This window comes from Eptatretus burgeri, chromosome 2 (genome assembly GCF_056783735.1).
Source record: "Eptatretus burgeri isolate ZD-2024b chromosome 2, Ebu_testis_v1, whole genome shotgun sequence".
Taxonomy (NCBI): domain Eukaryota; kingdom Metazoa; phylum Chordata; class Myxini; order Myxiniformes; family Myxinidae; genus Eptatretus; species Eptatretus burgeri.
Window position 1 is genome coordinate 77,466,525 of NC_140962.1, and position 27,500 is coordinate 77,494,024.

General features: G+C 43.8%; 1 protein-coding gene across 8 annotated transcripts in view; it reads left to right on the forward strand.

Annotated features, from left to right (window-relative positions):
• OSBPL6 (oxysterol binding protein like 6) overlaps positions 1–27,500 on the forward strand; it is a 225,696-nt gene that overhangs the window by 44,915 nt on the left and 153,281 nt on the right. For 2 of the 8 annotated variants that reach the window (XM_085869971.1, XM_085869970.1), the window contains exon 1: positions 25,237–25,512. The exons of 2 other annotated variants lie outside the window; for them this stretch is intronic. The gene's annotated coding sequence lies outside the window, so the exon portion shown is untranslated. Of the gene's footprint in view, positions 1–25,155; positions 25,513–27,500 lie in introns of those variants that run through there. 4 more of the 8 variants (XM_085869966.1, XM_085869972.1, XM_085869965.1 and 1 more) reach the window with 4 other exon arrangements.

Sequence of the window (27,500 nt, forward strand, 5' to 3'; positions counted from 1 at the left end):
CTCTAATATCATTACCGAAGGATTTTGAAACAGTGTTTGCTGTTTAAGATCACTGATGGAGCTAAATGATAGAGGGGATATTTGTATGGCTTCTTTGCCCTATGAATATCAACTGTTCATCAGCCTTAACTCTTAATGTTAAGGCTGAATGCCGAAACTCCGTGTTTGCTTCTAAATCTTGTGTCTGAAACCCATCGCTTTCTGTGCCCACCCTACACAGTCGCACCCAGCTGTTCCTGGACTCTGTGTCCTCTCCTGACAAGGTGGAGAGCTTGCTGTCAAACCTCAACTCGGATTCTGCAACCGGTCCAGATGGCATTCGTCGAAGTGACCTAAAAACCTGCGCTGCTGCTCTTGCTCACCCTCTCTCTGTTCTATTCACCCTCTCATTTACTTAATGTCATCTGCCATCTGCTTGGAAATCAGCAAACATGACTGCTCTGCATAAAAATAGGTGTAAAAACAGATCCCTGCAACTACAGACCAATCAGCCTGTGTCCAATCATCAGTAAAATTATGCAATTAATCATCGCTTCCAACGTCAAATCCTTCCTCTTCTCGAATGGCTTGATTTCCGATCATCAATTTGGATTCAGACCACGTCACTCTACCCTGGACAGTGGACATGCTGCTTCTGCTTTTCAAACAATGGATGGAGATCCAAAATGCCAGACATGACATCAGAACCATCTCCCTCAACATATGGTGAGCTTTCAATACAGTCTGGCATCCTGCACTGCTCACCAAACTCTCTTCTTATGGTATCCAAGGTAATCTCCACTCATGGCTCATGGACTTTCTCTCCTGATGCAGTCAATGTGTAGCTCTTAATGGAATTTTCTCATCTCCTCTTCCTGTCCAGGCTGGAGTTCCTCAAGGCAGTGTTCCAGGCCCTGTGCTTTTTCTGGTTTTCATCAATGATCTCTCAGACTCTCTGGAAAATCCTCTTTATCTTTGTGCTGATGACTCCACCCTCTGCCGTACCATTTTTCATCTGTCTGATCGGCCGGCAGTAGCCTCTTCATTCTCTGCAGACCTGGATAAAATCACAAGCTGGTAAAACACTTGGAACATGTCTTTCGATCTTGACAAATCTTACACCCTCACTTTGTCTTTCCGAAAGGACCCTCTGCCCCCCCCCCCTTCCGTCCAACCCGTGTATTTTCTCAACAATCCCCTTGAAGAAGTCCTTTCATTCAAGCTTATAGGCCTCACTATCTGCCACAATCTTTCCTGGGAAAGCCACACCTCCAAGCTGGCCTCCAAAGCTAGTCACCGACTGGGCATCCGACATCGTGTGAAGTCCTTCCTTGGCACACCTGAGCTTCTAACCACTTGCAAAGCTTCCATCTGCAGTCTGAGGGAGTATTGCTCTTCCCTCTGGGGTGTTATTCCTGCCTCACTCCCAGTCTGACTTCATGCTGTGGAAACCAAGGCTTTTAAGATCATTGGTATCTCCTGCAATGAAGCCGAGTTTTTGGGTCTCTCACTCTCTCACCGCAAGCAGGTCGGTGGTCTTTCTGTCTTCTACCGTCTCCTCTCCGGCCTTGCCCCACCCCCCCCCCCCCCGCTCTGTCTGTGATCTGTCTCCTCTATATTTCCATAGGGCACTCAGGGTCTACCAAAACCTCCTTTTGGTGAAACTGTCAAAATGAAGAATTACTGTTCACCTTCACTCTTTTATTCCTCTTTTTTTTCCCACCTCTGGAACAAACTCCCACACTCTCTTCAATCCCACTCCTCCCTCCAGGTCTTCAAAACAGCTGTTCACCACCATGTCATATCTTCCCCCATCCAAAATCTTGATCTTTTCTACCCCCGTTAATCCACCTCAAACCCACCTCCTTGAAATTCTCTGTTTTCCTTCCTGAAAGTCCCTGTAGTACCATCTTGTTTACCCTGTGGTTCCCGCCCCTTCTCTCTCCCTTCCACAGATCTCCGATGGTCTCTGTTACTCACTATTTTCTGCTTCCCTCTTGTGTCCTGCCTTGTTATATGTTCTCTGTATTCACTATTGCACAAGCCTCGACATGGATTACAAAAAAAGTCCTGTACGAAAGATGTCTGTTCACTCCTATCGATGATCCAGGGGCTTGGAAATCCGTTTGAAGAAGGTAGTGACTGCCTGCTTGTACTCGATACAAAGGAGATTGCAGACAGCTATGTGATCGACACTGTGAAACAAACACATAAAATTGGAAAAATATTTGATACTTTCATCAAGGAGCATTCAGGAGAAAGAACTAAGCCAATCGATGAGGTAATCAGTGACAACCTACTACCCTTATTTGACAAGTCAAAGCACAACGTTACGAACAAAGGCAAACAGGAATTAATCACAATGAAGAATGATCTCGCCTTCTTTTCACGAATGTACTGTACAGTTTCTTCAGAAAGTATTAACACCCCTTGACTTTTTCACATTTTCTTGTGTTACAGCCCAAATTTAAAATTTATTAAATTGAGATTTTTTTTTGTCACTGATCTACACAAAATACCCCATAATGTCAAAGTGGATTTTTTTTTTAATAGAAATGGTTACAGGTGGTTTGAAATGGTCACTAAATCCTTTTAATCTAATCTTCTCTATGTCATTCCCATCAACCTGCTTATTCCGGTCTCTGTCTAATCACCACTGGACCCCAGATCTGGCTTATCAGTGGGATACAAAACGTAAACTGTTCAGCCTGGCAGAGGTATGTTCTCCACCAAGTGCTGTTCTAGTTTCTCTTGTGGCCCCAGAACCAACTAAAAATATATTTGAAACAGTATTCACAACTCCTGTAGCCACAACTCCAACGTGATCCATAAAATAAATATTGTCGTGGGGATGGCCGGCCCAGGTTAACCCCCTGACGCAATTTGTGGTGATGGGCGGTTAACACCTCCCGTCCCCGGGATGGCCGAGTGGTTCCTTATGAATCGGAGGTGGACACGTTGATCCACGGAAATTTCAACACGTGCTCGAAGGGCATGGGGCGCAATGGTGGAGGGCGGAGGAGCACAGGGAATGAAACGGATGCACAGGGGGATTATACTCAAACCACACAACAAATACACAGATAAAGCTTCTTCAAAATGAACACATTTAATGACTAGAGGGGGAGCACTCGGTAGAGTGCAAAACCTCCGCCGCCAATACTGCGAGGTCACTCAAGTGAACCTGATATCCTATTCATTCAATTTGACGTCAACAGTGCTCACAGAGTTATAGTTTGCAACTTTCCCTTTTACTTTTAACTTTTACATACTCAATTCATTTGTCATAACTAGATTCCTTGAGACAGAAACTGATTTTACGTGGGTATATCCACCTGAAGTTCCAAAATCAGCCGTAATTATAATTTTGGCATGTTTTTTTTTGCTGGAAATCACTTATTACATGAAGAAATGCAAAAAAAATTCGAAATTTTGTTGAAAAAAATTTGCAAATTTTTTTTTTCTCGAACATTTTTTTTTGGGGGGTGGGGGGGAGTTTGGAAATCACTTAAAACATGTATAAATGAAAAAAAAAATTCAAATATTTTTCGAAATTGGCCACCATAGCGGCCATGTTGGATTTTGGACGAAGTCCAAAATCTAATGGCATGATCCTTGGACCAGACCTAACCCCCCCACCAAGTTTCGTCGAAATCCGTCGGAGTTTTTCCGTAATACTGTTCACAAACAAAGAAACAAGCCGGTAGGCGACGAGGGATTCACAAGGATCGAAGCGCTGGATACGATGCTTTTCACTCTGACCGATCCACCGCCGAAGATTCATTGCCAAGACGTATTGGTTCACATACAATTGTTCCTCTGCCTGGCAAGATTTTTCCGACTGCGTATTTTGCCAACTGGCACTCATAAAAAATGACGGTAAATAGACACCCTATATTTGAAGGACTACCATTTGAAAAACAATCCGTTTGCTGGTTTGTGCTGTGGAGCCTCGCGTTGCAGACACACACACACACACACACACACACACACACACACACACACACACACACACACACACACACACACACACACACACACACACACACACACACGGAAAACCCGATAAACTTTTCTCAATGCTCTTGTTTGACCACACCTCCTGAGCCACACAATATTTTTCATAAGCCACGCCCACTTTCCGATGCCACTCCTACTTTAAATAATAAATAATTGGAGGTGGTGTGTGGATCGTGGAATCGTTTTCGGTAAATAAATAGATAATTGAAGGTGGTGTGTGGATCGTGGAATCGTTTATGGAAAATAAATAAATAATTGGAGGTGGAGTGTGGGTCGTGGAATCGCTTTCGGTAAATAAATAAATAATTGGAGGTGGTGTGTGGGTCGTGGAATCGTTTTCAGTAAATAAATAAGTAATTGAAGGTGGTGTGTGGGTCGTGGAATAGTTTTCGGTAAATAAATAAATAATTGGAGGTGGTGTGTGGATCGTGGAATTGTTTTCAGTAAATAAATAAATAATTGGAGGTGGTGTGTGGATCGTGGAATCGTTTTTCCGTAAAGAAATAAATAATTCAAGGTGGTGTGTGGGTCGTGGAATCGTTTTCAATAAATAAATAATTGAAGGTGGTGTGTGGATCGTGGAATTGTTTTCGATAAATAAATAATTGAAGGTGGTGTGTGGGTCGTGGAATTGTTTTCGGTAAATAAATAAACAATTGAAGGTGGTGTGTGGATCGTGGAATTGTTTTCGGTAAATAAATAAATAATTGAAGGTGGTGTGTGGGTCGTGGAATAGTTTTCGGTAAATAAATAAATAATTGGAGGCAGTGTGTGGGTCGTGGAATCGTTTTCAGTAAATAAATAAATAATTGGAGGCAGTGTGTGGGTCGTGGAATCGTTTTCGGTAAATAAATAAATAATTGAAGGTGGTGTGTGGATCGTGGAATTGTTTTCGGTAAATAAATAAATAAATAATTGGAGGTGGTGTGGATCGTGGAATTGTTTTCAGTAAATAAATAAATAATTGGAGATGGTGTGTGGGTCGTGGAATCGTTTTCAATAAATAAATAATTGAAGGTGGTGTGTGGATCTTGGAATTGTTTTCGATAAATAAATAAATAATTGGAGGTGGAGTGTGGATCGTATAATTGTTTTCGGTAAATAAATAAATAATTGAAGGTGGTGTGTGGGTCGTATAATTGTTTTCGGTAAATAAATAACTAATTGAAGGTGGTGTGTGGGTCGTGGAATCGTTTTCGGTAAATAAATAAACATATTATATTATTAGAAATCCACAAAGACAGAAATGCCGGTGATTCCATGTATTTTGGATCCTTTTCACTTTGGTCAATAACGTTTGGATCGAGGAGAGATCGAAGGTGGAACGACGGTGTAGTTCCTTACAAACACTGTATACACACCTTAAATGACGGCAAATAGACACCCGATTTTTGAAGGACTACCATTTGAAAAATAAAACCTCAATTAAAAATCGGCTCGAGTAAAATTTTCTAAATATCTCAAAGTGTTTAATTCCGAAGTCTCGTTTCTCTGCATTCAAAACTGAAGGACAAGTATTGAAAATACTGTACATGGTTTTTCGGCCGCTGTACAGCAACGGGTGGTTGCTCAGCAACGAAATTCAAACGCGCACATTCCAAGACCATATGGCAACTGTTGGCAAAGTTTCATCGAAATCAGTTTGCTGGTTCGTGCTGTGGAGCCTCGCGTTGCAGAGACACACACACACACACACACACACACACACACACACACACACACACACACACACACACACACACACACACACACACACACACACACACACACACACACACACACACACACACGGAAAACCCGACAATAAGGGATATCTCATATATAGCGAATCCAACAAACAAACAAACAGAAAGAGGTGAAAACAGTAACCTCCATCCATCTTCGATGGCGGAGGTTAAAAATTAAACAAATATTTACAAAGGACAATAATTCAAAAGGTAATCATAATGATAAAGTAAATAAATCCGAAAGTCGAGGCGCCTCTCACACAGACTCAAATACAGACAACGGGGAAACAAAATAAAAAGAAAACCCTTCCTTTCAACTATTCTTGTACTTAGCTTGGCCCAGAGCTGGTCTTTTTGGGACCTGGAATCAAGGCGTTTCCACCAACACGTGCATACGCGCGCAAAATGGCGCTTCTCTCATATCAGGACAACATACGCCAGCAATCCGTGAGCGGCACACAACACGAAGGCTCAGAGCCCAAGTGCAGCTGCTTATGACATACACGAGGCTCGGGGTCTGTTTCTCACAACTCAACCAAGAGCCAAAGGCCAGCGTCTTGCTTTACCATGCGAGTCAAATTGCCTCAACACGAATTAAATGGTTGTGTCATCCTCTGCGTGCACTCATCCTCTGCTCTCGCCTCTCCAAAAACAATGCACCTCGTGCCTCCACTCTGATCACTGCTCTCCATAAAATGCACAAGCCTACTGAGTCCGATGCCTCTCAAAATGTGCCAGCCTTCCTCTTTAATCACGGCTCTCCAAAAGTGCACAATACAACCTTGAACTCCACTCTCCTCTGTCCTATTTATTCTCTGCCTCTGGGGCGTGGCCTGCTCGCATGAAACCCAGGAAGGCAGGGCTTCTGCCTGCCCGGCTAGCTTCTGACGTCACGCACATCAATCGTCCCTTGGGGGGGGGCGTGAATCGCTTGTTAACCTTTGAAGGTGGGGCTTTCTGGCCATTTGTTGTGGTTTTCGGGACGTGTTTCCCACCTTTATTGCCAATCTTGAAATATTAAAACATCGAGAAAAATCACAGAGGGCAATCACATACTGGGGAACTTATTCTTACTCCCTCGGCTAATTAACACCGCACCACCCCCCCCCCCCCCCGTGTGGTGACATGTAACACTTAAGCTCACAGGTTCCCTACTTAGTTACATTAAGATGCCTCCTACACGTCCACGGACCAAGCGACTCCACACAATGCTATATTTCCTATTAAATTCTTCCATCTACCCCCACAACCATAACAATATCATTATTTTAAACTTCCCTGCACATTCAAAAGCCCCAACTATGTCCTTCCCATCAGTGTTCAGAGGTACCTAATTCACATAAACAGTCCATTTACTTGTCTCAATCTGTCAGGGATTTGTGTAACAAACGATCATCCACTCAGGCCTTACACCAACCCATATGGTCAGGAGTTTGCAGTACGGGCAACTTCCCATTCAGCGAGCTGAGAATGTTCTCCGAGTCTTTCATTGTGCAGAGGCACTACCCTCCTCCTCCTCCTTCAGATGCAGCACAAGGCTGCAGATAGCATCATTGGCTGGCTGTGCTGCTGATGCAATGCCCCTATTACCAGTACACTGGTACTCATTTCGCCGACCTCAGAAGGATTTCAGGCTTAGTCAACCCCACCTGGTGTTTATTCAATGTAAGACAGGGGCTCGAACTCAGGACCCGAAGATCCCAAGCCAGCCACCCTTACCACTAAGCTAACACCAGGCTTTTTGGCACAGCCCTTTCGCTCAGGTACTTTTTCAAGTATATCTAGCCCTTTTAGGAGCTTTGTGAACCACTTTAAGAAACAATACTTATCTCCAACACACAATATACTTTATGATGCCCTGAACACCAACTTTTCCTGGGGTTTCTGCACATGTGTGCCGAGCATTCTGGGGGTGGAATCCATCATTTTGAAAGTGCCGTATTGTTACACTTGACAGACTCCTTTGTTTTTGTTTTTTTAAACAAAAACGTATTTTGCAGAGCCACTTATGTCATTATGAATGCTCACTTTGAATAAAAGAGTAAGATGAGATTGCGGGGTTTGGGTATTCAAATGAAAGGACATCTAAGGAAATTCCATTCAGTCTTTATCTGATGATTATTATTAATACACAACTTTTCTACTTAGTCCATTTGCTTGTCAATGCATTTCGGTCACTATCCCAACAAAGCCCCTATGCTTGTATGGAATGTTTTCAAATGCCTCAAAAGCCACATTTGCACCACTTCTTGAACCTTATCCTCAGATATATTTCAAAATCCACCAAGCACTTCCTTGAGATGTCTAAACAGCTGATAATCACTTGTGAGCATGATGCTGTAAAGAGGAAGTAGAATGATGTCAAATCCATGGTTTACAATGGCCTGAGTGAGCTATGTGAGGATGAACACTGTCATGCTCAAGCAATACTCCTCTCATCAGCAACCCATGACCCTTGCTTTGAATGGATGGCTTCAGTTTCTTGCAGAGCAAGTTAGAATTTTCGTGTCTGTGTTAAAAGTGGATCCCTTAGTGAAGAAATGAGCCACAATAACATCATTCATGCCACAGAACATTCACACTGTCAGCATGACATGTCCTGCTGATAAAGAGAACAAATTGTTTTGGAAGAAGGCAAGTTTGAGTGGCATTCATTGCGTTCTCTGGTGTCCATGAGAGGACCCACATTTCGTCTCTGGTCATGATTCATTTCATAAAGCCATTTTCTGCAGCCTCAAAATGGGAAATCAATGATGGTAGTGCAGAGGCCAATCGTCGGTTCTTCGTTTCATCAGTCAACTATCATGGAATCCACATGGCACACCACTGTTGAAACTTCGCATGTCATGTACTACATGCAGTACGGAACCGCGGTCGATTTGTATTGAGACTGCAATTTCTTCAATCGTAATGTGCAAGTCTTTTTTTCCGGATTAGGTGCTAAACATGCATAATTGGGTGTGCCATTAAAACGCAACATATTATTCCGGACACAGTCCATCAGCAACACTAGTCCTCCCATTTTGGAAAGTGTACACCCACTCATAATCATTGCTTTTGGCAATACACTTCTCTTCACACAATGCTTGTACTCTATGATGGATTTTCTTGGCATTTACACCTTCTGCTATGAAGAAACAGTTCAGTCACCACATCTCCTTTGTGTAATCCGTAACTGCTCTCTCCAACTGGAATGTTGCCTCCAATGACAACAGTTGGCAGCATCATACAATTTGAGAGTTTGCATGGTGCTTCCATCTGACGAAATAGGACCAAGTGCAAATTCCTAAATAGCTAACTAGTCTCAGACAAATTAAATAACACCAAACCATTGTGTACATTTGCTGTTTCTTACTGAAGTCATTATGAGGAATAAATAAATAAATTATATAACTCAAATTTGCATATGCTTGAGCCTTAATGGGCCTCATGGCTCCCTTCATCAAAGTTCCTTGGAAATCCTTGCAAAATATTGTTGCGAATTCACGCCCGCCGGCGTGCGGACGGCCACGTGACTCGAATTGCGGCACATCGCCCACCGGACGGAAAATTCAGTCGTGACCCTCTCGGACCAACGCCGGGAGCTAGTCACAGGTGGGGGTTTAACCTCACCACGATCGTGCCAATTGCCCACCCGCGCAGGATAGGGTCGCTCGCCAAATTCGATCTACCTAAGTACCTGCGCGAATGGTCGACCGGGCGATCGCACCACGCCACAGGCCGAATTGGGACACGAACTGCTGAAGCGGTCCGTTCCGTGCTACAGTGATAACCGAGCGGTGTTATCGTCGGCCTCGACGGTTCCGATTAATTATCGGGCGTATTAAGCCCACTACGAACCCTTTACGTGTAGCAGGATGGAGGGTCAATTAAAAGGAAGGAGACGAAGCAAAACGGGAAAACAGTTCAACACAATGCACATTTATTCCACGGAAAGCACGTATATACAGCCACAAGAAAAATGCACATATAACAGTTAAAACAAAAGAAACAATGCAGAGCTACAGCCGAATAAGACCGACACATGGAAACACTTAAACAGTTCTACTTTACAAGACACGGCGCCACCACACATCCATACAAAAACCCCGAAAAGAAAATGGAGCCGTCGAGTCCCTCTCCCACGTCCGTCGGCGTGGTCGCGCCTGGCCGTGACTCCGTGCCCTGGCGTGGTAGGCGAGTCCTCTCCGGCGTGCCTCGCGCCGGCACGTGTTGGCCGCTCGACGCCACGGACGGGGTTTCCGGCGCTATCCCAGCACGGATAGAAGGGGGGGGGACGTAGTTGCTCGAGGAATGGCGGTGTGTGGAATGGCAGACGCTCCGTCCCGTCAGCGGGGTCTCGGGACCGCCCCACAGAAGACCAGGCCAGAGGCCACCACAAAGAGAAGAGCGAGCCGGAAGAGCGGAAGAGGACGAAGAGAGCAAGAGCACCACCCAAAAGTGCTCCGCCCATGTTCGACTTTAATAGCCCGGGGCTCCGCCCTTCACTCCGCCCCCGTTTTCGGCTCCGCCTCCCCTCGAGCTTCTTGGAGAAGCTTCTCGAAGGGGCGTGCCCTCACGCTTTCCCTCCACCCCGCTCCGTCCGGGGGCCGAGGGAGTCAGTTTTTGGCTTGGAGACAGAGCATTATTCCCCCAAAAAGAGGCCCCCACCTTTTCTCACCTTTGACCTTTGACCTGCATCGCTCTTCCACCACTCCAAAGCGCAGGGAAGTCAGATGGGAAAAACAGGTGGGAAAAATCCACGCGCCATCGTTGTGCCTTCTTCTTTCCCTCCTTGCATTCTCGATGGTTTCCAACGCGGAAACCGTCGTAGTGTGGACCGTGGAGGATGGTGTTCGTCAGCGGGGGTAGTGGCGAAGATGGTGGTGGTTGTTGTGAGGGTAATTGTAGCGCGGTTGGCGTTGTGGCATAGTTGGTGGCGGTTGTTGTTTGCGTGGAGGTTTGCTTTCGTCAGTGGGGGTAGTGGCAAAGATGGTGGTGGTTGTTGTGAGGGTAATTGTAGCGTGGTTGGCGTTGTGGCGTAGTTGGTGGCGGTTGTTGTTTGCGGGGAGGTTTATCGTTTAAAATAACAATAGAAAAAGAAAAACGGCTATCTCAAAGGATCGCAGCCCGAATGAATCACGTAAATTCCCTCTAGACAACGGATTTGGGCTAACAACACATGTACTTAAGAGATATCTCACCTATGGGACCTGAATGGTGGTTTGCGAATTTCCACAGCCGTAACAATATTTATGCACAAAGCCATGCTTTAACTTCTGAGGAATAAGTCAACAGCAAGGGGAGCTTAACACAAAAACTTTCACTGGTTAAGAAAAGGAGAGTTTACATACAGGATTAGATGCAGATGTCAGAAGGAATTAAAAGTGCAAGTAAAGAGAGGAAGAAACAGGAAAAGAAGACACAAAGTACATGAAAAATGATCAAAAAAGGCAAATTCATTTAACCGCAAGAATATATGATGAGGCACCCTGGGGATTAACACAATATTCCAACATATTGTTTTTGAGAGTGGGCCAAAGGGTTAGTGGTCGCAACCCTGATTAAAATTTAGTTACAGCGCCACCAGGAGGCGATATTGTATTGGAAATGCTGTCTTTCAGAAGGAAGAGCACATTACCCATAGGATGATTGCGTCACCCCTGATAGTGTTACACACACACACACACCTGTCGTCAGTTACATTTTGTTGTGAGTAAACTTACACATGCAATGCTGATATGTGAAAAAATAGCACCACCACTTATTCCTTTTCCCTTGATATTCATCAGAGCATGAGGTACATGTATTGTATGACATGCATTACACATTGATCAGAGCAACAATTATTGATAATTGTACATGTATGCAATAAGACAATTGATCAAACACTAACATCCTACTTTATTGGAGATATGACAATTACAGGGAACAATATTTAGTTATTTCAGTGCTGTTTTGAAGCCAGAAAGATGCACTGTTAATCTCACTTATGATGTGTGTTCCATGGACCAAAGCAAAAAGCAATTTATGCAGAAAAGTATCAAATATGGCTTTTGGAGATGTATAGCACAGCATTAGATATCTGAATACAGTACTGTAGGACACGCAGGAAGTGGTCTGTTTTTAAAGTTTGGCATGACAAAGTCTGCTTGTGAATCTTCACTATTTTACAAACTACATGTATTGCACATCACTTTGCTGTAAATGTGCACATGCAGCGTGCTGAAAATACACTTTACTTTTTGTAGGTTTTAGAGGCAATCAATATAAATGTTAATTTCTTTAGGTCTCTACTGAAGCCAAACAGACATTTAATCTTCCTTCTGTTGTGTGGTCGATGTATTAAAGCAGAAAGCAGTTCTGAACACATTACTGAAGAACACACAAAGTGAGGTATGTGTAGCATGGCACGATCAAGACAGTATTAATGTTACTAAGTGTGTATTTTACAAAGTATTTCTCTGTTGTTGAATTTATTTTAATACTGTGATTTATTTAAACCAGAAAATAAAACCCATTGCTTCCCTGACACAAATATTAAGAGAAGGGAAGTGGGGGGGGGAGGGGTGGGGGTGAAGGGATGGAGGAGACAGAGAGGGAGAGGGGGGAGAGTGAGGATGTTGAGGGGGAAAGAGAGAGGAGGGAGGGAGAGCAAGGAGGGGTGTGGGAACTAGGTGAGTGTGGGAGCAAGGAAGGTGGGAGAGTGAGGAGGGTTGGGGGAAGCGAATGCAGACTGAGGAGAAGTGAGAGGAAAGGAAGGCAGATGAGTGGTGGAGCATTGATTACGAATCATACTGTCTCATCAAAATAATTCTGCAAAGAATAACAGTGACGATGGACACAAAGTAATGTCTGAAATCCATTTTCTACTGGTCATACTGTGAACACCGTCTGGAGACAAACACCACTCTGACACGTCCGGAGAAAAAAACCATCCGAATATAACCACCGTCCAGACACGTATGGAGATAATCACCATCCAGATATAACCATTGTCCCGATACAGACAGACAGACACAGACAGAAAATAGAGAGAGGTGAGCAGAAGGAAAGGCAGACTTGCGGTGGAGCATGAATTACAATTCATACTATCTCATCAAAATGATTCTGCATATAAGAAGTAATAAAGACAAATAATGTCATAGCCCCCATTGTTTTCGTAATTCTGCTCAATGGAGTTAAAAGACTCGCCCATATTTATGTACAATTAAAATGGCTACCAGTCTACCAGTTGGCCATCTTTGATCAGATCGCAAAATAAAGTGAGAGGCATGTGTACGCTATCATGTACTGTGCTTGTGCCACATCTGAACAAAATCGGACCATACATGTCTGACAAATGGTTGGGGACACATTTATGTAACAAAATAGCCACCAGTCGGGCATCTTGGATCTGATCTTGAAAAAACAAATAACGTGCCTATATAAGCTGTCATTCATTATCTGGGTACCAAGTTTGAACATCGGTAAATGCATGTCTGAGAAATGGTTATGGACGTGTTCAACATTGGGTTTTTTTTTACAACTAAAATGGCCGTCAGTCAGCTATCTTGGATCTGATCTCAAAAAAAAATTACGTGCTGATGTAAGCCATCATTCTTTATCTGTTTGCCAAGTTTGAATAAGATCAGTAAATGTATGTCCGAGAAATGGTTGAGGACGTGTTCAACATCAGTTATTTTTTTTTTTTAACAATTAAAATGACCGCCAGTCTTCCAGTCGGCCGTATTTGATCACATCGCAAAATGAAGTTAAGTTCAAGTCTATGCCATCATGTACTGCGCTTGTGCCTTGTTTGAACAAAATCAAACGATGCATGTTGGAGAAATGGTTGGGGACACATTGAAGTACTAAAATGACAACCAGTCGGCCATCTTGGATCTGATCTTGAAACAAAATGACGCATATGTAAGCCGTCATTTTGTAATCGGTGTACCAAATTTGAACAACATCGGTAAATGCATGTCCGAGAAATGGTTGAGGACATGTTCTACATCAGGTTTTTTACAACTAAAATTGCCGTCACTCAGCCATCTTGGATCTGATCTCCGAAGAAGTGCTTATGTAAGCCGTCATTATTGATATGTGTACTACGTTTGGACAAGATCGGTAACTGCATTTCCAAGAAATGGTTGAGGAAGTGTTCGACACCGGCTTTTTTTTTAAACAACTAAAATGGCTCCAGTCGGCCATCTTTTATCTGATGTTGAAACAAAATGATGTGCATATGTACACAATCATGTGCTTGTCTCTCTGCCAAGTACAAATAAAATGGGTCCATACATGTCTGAGATATGGTTGTGGACTCACGCATGGGCATGAAAATGAAGACCAAATCCATGAGCCCCCATTTCGAGCTAAGTCCAATGGGGGCTAATAACACCAAGCTATTTTGTACTTTTGCTGTTGATTACTGGTCATTATGAGGAAATAATAAAAAATGATGTACGTGTACAACATAATTTTGCATATGCTTGAGCCTTGATGAGCCTCATGGTTCCCTTCCTCAAAGTTCCTTGTAAATCCTTGTAAAATCTTGATGCACAAAGCCATGCTTTAACTTCTGAGGAATAAGTTAACACCAAGGGGAGCTAAACACAAAAACTTTCACTGGCAAAGAAAAGGAGAGTTTACATGCAGGAATAGAAACAGACATCAGAAGGAATTAAAAGTGCAAGTAAAAACAGAGGAAGAAACGTGAAAAGAAGACACAAAGTACATGAAAAGTGATCAAAAAAGGCAAATGCATTTTTGTGCAATAATATTTGATGAGGCACCCTGGGTGATTAACACAATATTCCAACATATTGTTTTTGAGAGTGGGTCAAATGGTTTGTGGTGGAAACACTGATTAAAACTTAGTTACAGTGCCACCAGGGGGTGCCATTATATTGGAAATGCTGTCTTTCAGAAGTAGGAGGACATTACCCACAGCGTGATTGCGTCACGCCGCTATAATGATACGCACACACACCTGTCGGCAGTGACTGGCTTTGAGTAAACTTACACATCCAATTCTGATACGTGAAAAAATAGCAACACCACTTATTCCTTTTCCCATGATATTCATCATAGAGAGGAGACACATCTGCACATGTATTCTACATATCGCATGCATTCGGCCTATATATTGATCAGAGCAACAAATATTGATGATTGTACATGTACGCAATAAGCAATCGATCACAGACACATCCTACTTTATTAGAGATATTAGTTACAGGCAACAATATTTCGTTATTTCAGTGCTGTTTTGAGGCCAGAAAGATACATTGTAAATCTCACTTATGATATGTGGTCTATGGACCAAAGCAGAAAGCAATTCATGCAGAGAAGTATCTTTTGGAGATGGAGGGACATAGTATTAGACATCTGAATACAGTACTGTAGAATACACAGGAAGGTGTCCCTTTGTAAAGTTTGGCATGACTCCGTCTGCCTCTGAATGTTCACCATTTTACAAATTACATGTACATCACTTTGCTGTGAATGTGCACATGCAGCATGGCTACAAACACATAATTTACCTTATTGGAAGTTTTAGAGGCAATCAATATCAATACTAAGTGTTTTTTTTAGCCCTGTATTGACGCCAGACTTTTCATCTTCCTTCTGTTGCATAGTCAATGTATTGTGACGTCCACGGGACTTGAACAGTCCCGCCAACGTAGAATGAGCCGAAACGATGGAGGCGGTTTATTTATTTATTTATAACCCAAATATGGCGGTTCTAATCGCTCTACCGCAAACGGGACGAGGAAGGTGGCACGAGTCGCTTTTCACTGAGTTGATGATGTTTATTTGTTTTTATTATTAACCAGAAATAACAAGACTCGGCAAGAAAAGGGATCCGGGGCGATTTGACGGGATGGTGTGGGATCGGGCGTGGGGAAAACACAGACAATTCCAATGAATATACAGATCTCAAACCCTCTAAGGCGCCAAGTACACACACACACACACACACACACACACACACACACACACACACACACACACACACACACACACACACACACACACACACACACACACACACACACACAAAACATAGCTATTTCTGGTGGTCAGGCTGTACCGTGGTGTGGACGCAACTGTCCCTGGATCAGCGTCGGACGAGCTGGCCTTGCTCTCGTCAGGGGGGGGGGCAGGAGAAACCGTGGTGCTGTCGACCTCCTGGTCCTGGCCCAAGTCCGCTCACAGCCGCCAGGGAACCAGTTCTGGCGCCAAATTGCGAGCAGGAGAGGGAGGCAGGTCCGCCCGCCGTTCGACCCCGTACTCCGAGTCAGCAGAACCCCAGAGCCAACCAAGGTGAGGAATGAGGCTCAGCAAGGCTCCAAGACACGATGAAGAACACGATCGAATCAGCACAACAACAAGTACGCTTCCCGCGCAACAGCCTCCACACCAAAAAAACACGATCTTTTTGTCCCGATCTTCTTCCTCTTCCTTTTCGACCCCGAACAGAACCTTTTTATCCTCCCGTCCTCGTCACTTCCAATCGAGCCGTTTATTGGCCCACCGCCGTCGCCTTCCGCCAATCGTGATCACGGGGCGGAGCCATCCGCTGCACTGTCCTGTGACGTCACGGCCAGCCTCCAGGGACTACTAAAAGGGGTTTACGCAGACACACTTACCCTATCCCGTGTCCCTATCTAATTACGTGACAATTATCATTTCCCCCTTGAAGAAATGAACATTTACTAGACAACTTATCACCACTGAATTGCTACTTATTACATCCAGATCCTGGTAAACTCGAACAGCATGGCATACCTAATTAAACATCCTAATTACCCTTTGAATGCATACCCCACGCCCCCTCAAACGTAACAGTATTAAAGCAGAAAGCAGCACTGAACACATTACTGCAGTAAACACAGAATGATGTATGTGTAGTCTGACACGATGAAAACAGAATGAATGTTTACTTCATGTGTATTTTACAAAGTATTTCTCTGCTGCTAAAAGTGTAAATCTGTGATTTATTTTAAACCAACAAATAAAACCCATTGCTTCACTGATGGGAATATAAGGTGAGAGGAGAGGAGGAGGAGAGGAGGAGGTTGAGGAGGAGGAGAGGAAGAGGGAGAAGGAGGAGCAAGCATGGGTGGGGAAATGAGGAAGGGAAGAGAACTGTAAAGGGGGGGGGAGGAAGTGAGGAAGGGGGAGGGGGTGGAGGAGGAGAGAGAGGGTAAAGAGAGGGCGAAGGAGGGAAGACCAAGGAAAGGGAGGAGAGTGATGAAAGTGGAGGGGGGGAGGGTATCATTTTGGTCCATCCCTTCATCCATCCCCTCCCTACATCCATCCCAATTTTCCTGAATGTTCTTGTGTTAAATTTGAAGCAAAATACCTGTTTAATAAGCTTGCCATCTCACTTTCATCACTAACCACTCTCCCTGTGCATTTCCTCAATTAGCCCACACTGGTCCTAACCTGTTCTTTTCCCCTGGTATACTTAAAGAATGCCTTGCTATTGTGTTTAATATTCTTAGCCATATCTTTCTCACACTCTATTTTGGCTTGCCGAGTTATTTTCTTAACTTGCCTCTGTTTACTCCGAAAGTGAAATAAATCTAACTCCAGTCCTGTTATTTTAAACCTAATAAATGCCTTTTGCTTCTCCTTAATAGTGTTCCTTATCTCACTGCTCAACCACTGTGGTCTCTTTCTACTTCTAGTTTTACACCTCGTTGGAATTTACTTACTCTGCACTCTACACATTTGGTCCTTGAAGGTTTCCCATTTTTCTGATGCTGATTGTCCTGTTGTTAGAGTCTCCCAATCTACATCACCTAATTCTCTCCTCATACCCTCAAAGTTTGCCTTCCTGAAATCTAATAGCCTTACCCAACTATCCTGAACTCCAACCCTCAACAGAATCTTTGCACACACAATGTTATGGTCACTTGCTCCTGAACGCTCTCCAACCTCCACCTCTTCCACCATATTGGGTTCGTTACTTAAAAGGAGGTCGAACACTGCAATCCCCCTCGTTGACTTATCTACAAACTGGGTGAAAAAGCAATCCTGGAATAAAACTAGGAAATCCTCATCCATTCTGCCCTTTCCCTGTTCCTGGACCAAATCTATCCCTTCCAAGTTAAAAGCCCCCATAATCAAAACTCTTCCCTTACCATATGCCCTTTTGAATTCTTCATGTACTCCTCCTTCCTCCTCTTCCTTCACACCCAGAACCCGACAAAAGCATCCTCCCAGTATCTTACTGATTTTGCAATCTCTAATCTCTACCCATACAGAATCCTCAACATTTATTCCTTCCTTGATGTCACCCCTTTCTCGATGCAATGCTGTCCTTTACCCAGATTGTTACTCCTCCTCCTGTTCTCTCCTTCCTATCACACCTATACACCTTGTAGCTTTCTTATCCTGTCCTTCAATTACTCTCCTCCTTAAACCATGTCTCACTCACTGCAACTATATCATATTCCTGGCTATCTACTTTGGCTTCAAGCTCTTCCATCTTATTATTTAAACTTCTGGCATTTGTTTAGAATATGTTTAACTTTTCCCTTCCTGAAATTCTATTTTCTTGCATAGCCTTACTCATCACAATTACATCATCCATTCTTTCCTTAATGCCTTCCCTAGCCTCCACTGATCTAAAAAAAAGCCTGAATTCCTTCCTCAATTCCCACTGCAAATCTTGCTGCCCCTTTCTATTTATTTAACATACGGCCATCATTCCAGAAACACTCCTTTGTCCCTTAAATGATTCCCACTGCTTCCTCAATGTAAAACCTTCTTCCCTGCAACATTCTTCCAGCCAATGGTTGATGTTTCTTGCTCTGTTCATAATCTCTATATTGTTTCCTAATCTTGGGAGAATCCTAGAAAACAGTACCTCACAACACTTTCCTTTCAGCTGCTTATCCAATATCCTGTATCTATTTTTCAAAACCTTCAAGTAAACTTTCCCTACATCATTCGCTCCATGGTGTACCACAATCAACTTCTTCCTGCCATCACCCGATACAATATAGTTTACCCTTCCTTCAATGTCCCTAACTCCCGCTCCTTCAAAACTCCACAGAATTCTGTGTCTTCAATCCTTCCTGCAGAAAGAAGAATCTACATATTTAATAATCTTCGTCACTCCTTGGGTGTCATTTCCCTGGTCTCTGCATATCTTCCAACTGAGGTGAGTGATCTCACCATGAAGGATGCATTCTCTGCCATGGTCGAGTCTGTGGTTGATCAGTGCCCCAGGCAAGATACTGTTCTAGTCGTGGGGGATTTCAATGCATCGACTGGAACTGATAAGGATGGTTATGAGATGTGTGTTGGTCCCCATGGGTCTGGAACTGTGAACCAGAATAGCACTAAGTTCCTTGACTTTGCAAGAAGTCATGGACTTAGGGTGGCTGGTTCATGGATTCAGTGCCCACAAGCTCATCGTTAGACTTGGTATTCCAATGCTGCTGGTGTGGCAAAGGAGAGCGACCATGTGCTAGTTGATGGTCGCTGGAGGATGATCCAGAACTGCAAGGTCTACCGGAATGCTCAGTTCCTCAATACTGACCACCGACTTGTTGTACCAACTCTTAAGTTGCACCTTAAATCTAGGAGAATGGTACCATCCCAGCCTAGGCTGGATGTTGGCAAGCTCAAGGATGAGAGGGTAGCTGAGGAGTTTGCAAACAGGCTGAGTGGGAATTTTGTAGGTCTGCGTGCTTTGGCGAATCCTGAAGACTTGCGGAGTGCCTTCAAGACTACCATCCTTGATGTTTCCGGTGGATGCCTTGGAACTCACTGAAGGGCGAAGAGGAATTTTGTCTCTCAAGGGACACTGGATGCGATTGCCCAGAGTCTTAGAGCCAGGCTAGATGGCAGAGCTGAGCTGTTCAGGGAGTTGAGCCGTAAAACTGCACATGCAGTAAGGGTTGACAAGGAGGCCTATGTGTGAGGAATCTGTGAGGGGGGGAGGGGTAGAGCATAACCTGCGGTCAAGTGATTCTCGTCCTGCTTACAGGGGAATTCACGCATTGCATTCGTCCAAGCCCCTCCCTCAGTGTACTGCATTGAGAGCAGAGGGTGGTGGGCTCTTGACAGAGGAGTCCGAAGTGAAGGCCCGCTGGGCCGGTTGCTTTGAGCGGTTGTACTAGGCTGATCCACCACCTATCGAGTTGGACATCAAGGTTGAGTTGTGGAATTTGTCGTTAACCGACTCGGTGTAAATCCCATTACTCAATTTTCTTTTTACCCAAATCTCCACTGTCCACAAGGAAAAGTACATTTCATCAAAGAACATTTATTGCATCATACCACGGAATCCAAAACACTGGGATGTAAACATCCACAATGACTTTCACTAAACTAAGCTTACATTTCCTGATATATTATATACTTTGGTGGGAGTAGAGGGGTCTGGGAGAACAAAGAGAGTGCATGATGACCTACAGCTGGCCACATGGTTCTGAAAAGAATTAGGCAAAATAACTCAAACTGCAATACGTGTCCACTGGGTGAGAGAGAATGACATAATCATGGCAAAAGCTGCAGTGTAATCAACCAGGTCACCTTGTTTCGTAGTAAGACATTCCTTTTATCAATATTTAGGTCAAAAGACTCTTGGGTAAAGGGAAACATAACTGACAGCCAATTTGACTACAGCATAAAAAATTAAATTTATAAAGCACCAGCAACAATTATAAATGAGAGTACATGAATACAATTATTTTTCTTCCACAGGTGTTACAATCCCAATTGCTGACCCTCCAATCAACTGTGGTCCACCTTCGTTTATGGGAACACAGACTGGGGGGAACTGGTTGAAATGGGGTAAAGCTCCAGGGATCTATGGCATCCATGCTGAACTTCACAAGGCTGGTGGAAATGCTGCATCCGTGTCGTTGCATGCAGTTCTGTGCTCTGCATGGAACACAGGTATCATCCCAACTGACTGGAAGAGGGGCCTTGTTGTCTCTCTCTGGAAAGGGAGGAGTGATCGCCAAGACTGCAACAACGACCGAGGGGTGACGCTGTTCTAAGTGCTGGGCAAGGTCTTTGCTCGGATAATTTTCGATAGGGTTCGCCACCATCTGCTTGAGCACCAGCATCCAGAGCAGTCAGGCTTTACATCAAAGAGGTCAACGATTGACCGTATCCTTGCTCTTCGTGTTATCACTGAACGCAGATGAGAGTTTCAGCAGGGGCTGCTCGGACGAAAGTCGGAGTCTTCAGGTCCTTGGTGCTTCCAGTCTTGCTCTATGGATGTGAGACTTGGACTCTGACCAGGAATCTGAGATGGACACTTAATTCCTTTGGTACCAGGTCTCTTCGGAGAACCCTTGGCTATTACTGGTCAGACTTTGTGTCCAACGAGCAGTTGCTGAGAGAGACTCAAATGGGATTTGTTATCTGCATAGTCCGTGAGCATCAGCTGCGGCTGTATGGACTTGTGGCTCATTTTCCTGATGCTGATCCTGCTCACCAGATTTTCTCAGCAAGGGAGCCTCGTGAGTGGAGGAGGTCAATTGGTCAACCACATGCTTCGTGTTTGCAGCAGGTTGATCACCATCTCGAGGAGATGGGGATGGGCCAGTCATCTGGCTGGGGGATGCTGAGATGGAGGCCCCTGGAGTACCAGCGGAAAGTGGACGCAGCGACGCGCTGCTCTGGCGCATGCTCCCATACCTGACCTGACCTGACATTTTATTGACTCCTCTTCCTTTCTCCTTTGGTCTCTATTTATACCCTTTTTCTCCCCATACTCCCAAGACCCCAACTGACTTCACGCTAAACTTAACACGAGACCTCCCCTGATTCTTTCAACAAACTCACACAAATATCCGCTAAAACTGTTATGAACACAATTACAGCTTTATAATTAAAACTGGTAAACCAGTAATCCTGGGCTTCAAGGCGTGCCTCCATTTTAACAAATTTCAACACCATCACCCTGTCACATGATATGGGTTTTCTGAGTTAGAAAGTTAGTTCAAGTCTGCAATGTGGCCCAGCTACGGGGTCCCTCATGTTTTCTCAATGAAGGATTGAAAAGCCCATAGCAATACATGATAGAGAAAGAAACTTCACATTGGACAAATCGAGGCTGGACAAATTTTCAAGTCCCCAAAAAAGTACAATAACTCCACATTTGCATATTAATGTAAATGGCGAACTTGTAGAACGTGAAAATATCTTCCATAATTTGTGGTCACTTTTTGTCTATCTTCTTTGGTTTTCATTTTACGACATGTCAAAAATGGGTGATTTTAAACTTTGGGGGGCTCTGAGGCCTCACTGGGGTAAAATACAGACATAGTGTAAACATATTTGGAGTCCCCTCTTCAAGGCCTATCAGAATCTGTCATTAAATTTTTTCAACTCTCATTTGCATATTTTGCATATTTAATGAGGCGAATCGGCATCATTTAAAATCATATTAATTAAATAACGATTTCGACCAAATTAAGAAATTAACATTAGCATGTAACTTAGCAAATGTGTGCAAAAGATTGAGGCTGTCAGATTATCCCTTCTGGAGAAGAAGATGTTTTTAGGTTTTGGAGAAAATCCAATATGGCCGCCATACCACGTGACCGACGTCATCAAAATTTTCAAACTATAATCTTCAGGTGGAGAGTTATTAAATGAATAAGTTTCATTGAATTTCATCCAAGCGTTGTTTTTATTTTATGACATTTAAAAAATGGGTCATTTTCAACTTTGGGGGGCTCTGGGGGCTCACTGGGGTCAAATACAGACATAGTATAAATATATTGGGAGTCCCCTGTTTATGTGCTATCGAAATTTGTCATTAAATTTTTTCAACTCTCATTTGCATATTTTGCATATTTAATGAGGCGAATCGGCATCATTTTAAATCATATTAATTATGTAACGATTTCGACCAAATTAACAAATTCACATTAACATCGAACTTAGCAAATGTGTGCAAAAGATTGAGGCTGTCAGATTATCCCTTCTGGAGAAGAAGATGTTTTTAGGTTTTGATAAAATCCAATATGGCCGCCATACCACGTGACCTACGTCATCAAATGTTTCATAGTATAAACTTCAGGTGGTGAGTAATTATCCTGTAAAGTTTCGTTGAATTTCATCCGACAGTTTTCCCTCCAGATCCGCCACAAAATCGGTCAGTAGAACATAAAAACGCCGTTAATAATAATAATAATACTAACGAATTCAATAGGGCTTCAGCCATGCTTGAAGCCCTAATTACCGTTCCACAGACCCTGAAATAATCCACGATAACAAAATACGCAAAACAACACACAAAAAACACTTGTTTTGTTCTGGTCAAGCTTACCCTCTTGCGAACTACATACAATACCTTCATGGTGAATACCTTTACGATCGAAGTGGGATTTGAAAGTTGGATTGGCGAGTAGGTTTCAGAGCAAGAAGAGAAAGAAGAGGAAGAGGAAGGTGAGAATGGTAAATGGGAAAATATACATATATTTTTGTTTGTTTAAAAAAAATATTTTAAGACATTAAACAGAGGGCAAAGTTGGGAGGAAATGAAAGAGTGGTAAAGGGATTGTGGTGAAAATAAAAAAAAATAAGGTAATAAGGAGAAAATGCAAAAAACACGATCGTGCGCACAAACAAAGTAAAGTGTAGGCCTCAAGGAACCCGATGTGAAAAGTTAGATGAATACTCACAAATTGGCACAAATTTTAAAACAAAACTGAACGAGAAACACACCGTAAACACAGACGTAAAAAATTGACAGAAAAACGTGACAAAAAATGACTAGGAAAACTTATCTTTGAGAAAGTCAGCAGAGACCATGCAGAACACCACCGAAGCTCAAGAACCAGAAACCGGAAGTGATATGGCCATCATTCAATTTGGGAAGAAGAGACAAGAAGAACTGAGGCAAAAAAAAAATAGAAAGGAGTGTGGGGGCGACTTTCTCTCACCTCACACAACCCAATGGAATGGGGCTGTGCCGGTCAAAGTATACAGGGGGTGGCGGGGAGGATGGAAAAGATTGGCAGTGGAGTGGTGATGCGGTGTGATGGGATGTGAAGCTGCATTTCTGAGGTCTCCAGCACAAGCAGGCAAATCCTCTTAGGCATCCCTGGTATGGCATGGCAAGCAGCTCCATTTCTGCTGCGCACATGGGACAAGCAGTTCCACCAGGAACTTTTTATATTTCTCTCCGGACATGCTTTTAGTCCACTTCCATTTCATTTGTACTCCGCGCTCACAGAACAAGGCTTTCAGAGTCTAGTCTCATGTGAGCCTCTCTCCCATTTGTGCACATCTGATGGGGGTTGGTCCATGATGCAATTTGTGGAAAGTTCCACGTCATTCTGTGGTGACAGTCACGAGCGCCCCCACCCCTCCTTTTACACACCCAAAGCAGCGATGAGAGCCCCCGCTCCTTCCCTTGTGTGCAAACGTTCAGTCAACAATGTGCATTGTATTGTGCATGCCAGACACACTGCACTCCACTACGCATGGGAAAAGCATGCCACCTCACTTCATACTCGAGAAGTGTTGTCCTGCATGACGAATGTGGAAGTGCAGGGAAGAAAAATGAAGGAAGTGCAGGGAAGGAAGGATGGGGGCCCCTGGTCAGAAGAATGTGGGCTCCACAGCCTTTGCTCTCAGTCACACTGCCTCAACTGAACTCTACCCTCTAGTGGCCCCGCCTGACACGGGAGACTAAAAAGGCGAGACATGAGACCCATTCAGCATTGTTGGATCGCCCTGGGGACCCGAGTGAAAACGAAGTTGCCTGCCCTGTTCGTACCGAGGAGAAGTCGCCTGCCGAGACAAGCTGAGCTGGAGCTCATCTTAAAAGTTGATGTGACGGAAGATCTGGCGATGACTTTACGGCCGACATTCTTGCAGGGCTCCGGTACCTCATAATTTGGCACTACACTACTGCCCGGTGATGCACCACAACAATATTAGCTGGTGCTCAACACACATGAGGCACGACTGCCTCCACCCCCCCTCCCTCCCCCCAACCCCACCCCACCTCCCATTACCCAGGTTTGGGTAGCAGGCAGTTGTTTTGACCTCCCCGTGATGGAAACGAGACGTGTGTACAGTGAATAAATCTTTCCCATGGAGGGGGTTTGGGGTTGGAGTGAATCCCACCTGGGCATTGACTAGTGTAGGCCAACTCACTCTTCATCGTTTCGATGTAGCAACGACATATAGTCTTAATAAGGAACCAATACGATTGAAAAAAAAAATGAAGTTTTAGTCTTGTATACAGTTTTATAACATTGTTCCCAAAACCTTAAAATGTAGTCGACTGAAGTGTCGGCTCTCACAACCTCGGGTTAATGTTGTATGACAAAGAACAGATATGAAGATGGTTACATTTCGCTTGGCATTCCTTATACTAAACGATGCAGCTCATATTGTCAGAGAGAGCTTCTTAAGTAGTTGTTGGTTGTTGTAGACCATCGATGGTGAAGAGCGAACGGGTGAAAAGGGGGGAGGGAAGAAATGCGCTGAAACGTTTTCGAGTGCGACTGGAGTGGCGGGAAAGCCGGCCACGTGGTGCTTCGGTGCCACGCCTGTGTCTGGGGTTGTGCGTTCTTGGTACAACGGCTACACAGCACGACACCGCATGCAGCGCAAGGTACGGACATCTTGTAGTGACTGTGGGGCTGGGCTTGGCTCGCTGATGCGGGACGGACACACGAGCCGCCGCGGTATACATGAGTCGGATAATCCTTTAGTCCGAATGAATACCTGCGCAGTCTGAGAATAAATACTGCAAGAAGGTCAAGGTGATCGAGGCGCAGTGATCGGACACCAAGTGGCAGGAAATCCGTCACAACTCAAGGTCGGTCGTGTTTCGCACGTTCACTTCGTGCGGTTTTCTTGCTGTGCTCGCCGGCACCGCATTGTCCTTGAGATGTGCCAAATTTGATGACGTCATGCTATGAATACATCAGAACTCTATCACGAAAACTTATTGCTTATTCATGTTGAGTATGAGTACATTCATGTCATTATCAAATTTAAGAAATGATTATTTCGGTTCTGTTCAACAGCTTTTGTCCTCTATTTAATTGTGTATGGGTCGTTCAAAAATTTTGTAACGCTATTTTTGCTAAAATCTGACACCCGTTACACTCCATAATGTTTCAACAGCCACCCCCTAAGATGTTACATAATACTTTGAAGGCTGTCCTCCTCTACCCCAGGGGTGGTGGGTTGAAAACGATTTAGAAGTCCAGTGGCCAGGTACTTGCTGATACAGATAATGTCTTTTTCCATTGTTTTATCATTACCAACCCCTCCACCTGTCTGTCTGAAAGCAGGACATCTCAAACAGTTATGGATGGATTTGGATGAAACTTGGTGTACAGTTTGGATGTGTGACAAGCACAAATTGATTCGATTTTGGTGAAAATCCGAATCTGGATCCAACCTATCAGTGGGATACAAAACATAAACTGTTCAAACCCCCTTGTGGGGGTATGCGCCATACCAAGTGTCGTTCCAGTTAAAAAAAATGTATACATGTATCATTAAAAGGTGCATGTAACAATTAATCATTCATTGATTGCATCATGTAATAAACTGGACCCCCCCCCCCACCTCCCTGTAACACTCCATAACGTTTGGACAGACACCCCCTCCCCTCCAAGCGTTACGCAATTTTTGAACGGTCCCTTATTATATGTGCTGTGTCATTCAATTCCACAAACTGCTTGTTGTGATTGCAAGTGTGCTATTTGTTCGGATTTGAAGACGGTGTATGTATAGTTTTTCAAAGAACATTCAAGTTCCATGATATCCGCTGCAGCAGTTGCTGACAGTTTGTACTGCAGCCAACTATGACGTGCGAATCATGATTTCAGGTCGATAATCCCTCGGCCAAATTAGTTTGCCCGCTATTAAATAGATCCATTTAATTTCTGAAGCCTTGTCATTCCCAATCGATGTTTTGACTGCTTGCCCAAAAACACGTCTCTTCTGTGATGTCTGATCTCCTATAAGACTCCCATGATGGCCTCCAACTGGATAATGGCATTTTGAATGCATGAGTAATGCTGCAATGAAAATGAACACAATTATGTCAAATAAGTTTTCATTTGTTTATTGATATTTGCATTGTACTTTGAAAAGTTCGATGAACGAGATGCACACAATAGTGTATATATTACACACGAGCAGCTCTTAACTGAAATGGACACCATGAACCATTGTGACACACGAGCACTTGCTGAGAGGGTCTTAACCAACAGTGGGTGGCTGCCACACATCTTTCCTGTTTGAGTAGTCATACAAACGAATAATAACTTTTAATTGTGACCATCAGTACAGATATCAACGTTAAATGGGAAATCTGGCTCAGTTGCAGTCTGTAAAAAATACAGAGCCTCCCACTGCATAATTCATTGCCAGCGACTACAATGAAAACTGCTGGCAGCATCAGTGAGTTTACATAAGCTTTGGAAGCCTTTTATTGGTAAGATTGCCAGCCCACCCCATGGTCGAAGTAATCAATCCACGGACGTATTTCTGGCTCTCTGAGCATCATCAGCACCGAGTTAATTTCCCCTTGGAGATTCCCCCAAGATATATATCTCCCAGCGCTTTTTTTGGGGTAAACTGGCAGGCAGTTTTCTGCCTCCCTGTGAAACACCAGGGTGACAGGGGATAGCTGGGTCGAAATTTGAACCCAGTCTGGAAAGCTCAGAGGTGATTTTTGCACACTTTTAAGTTATCAGTCCAGCCTTAGTTTCTTATCAACTACACATACTTGTATATTGAAAAAATAAATATAAATATATATATAGATTTATTAAAAAAAAAAAAAAA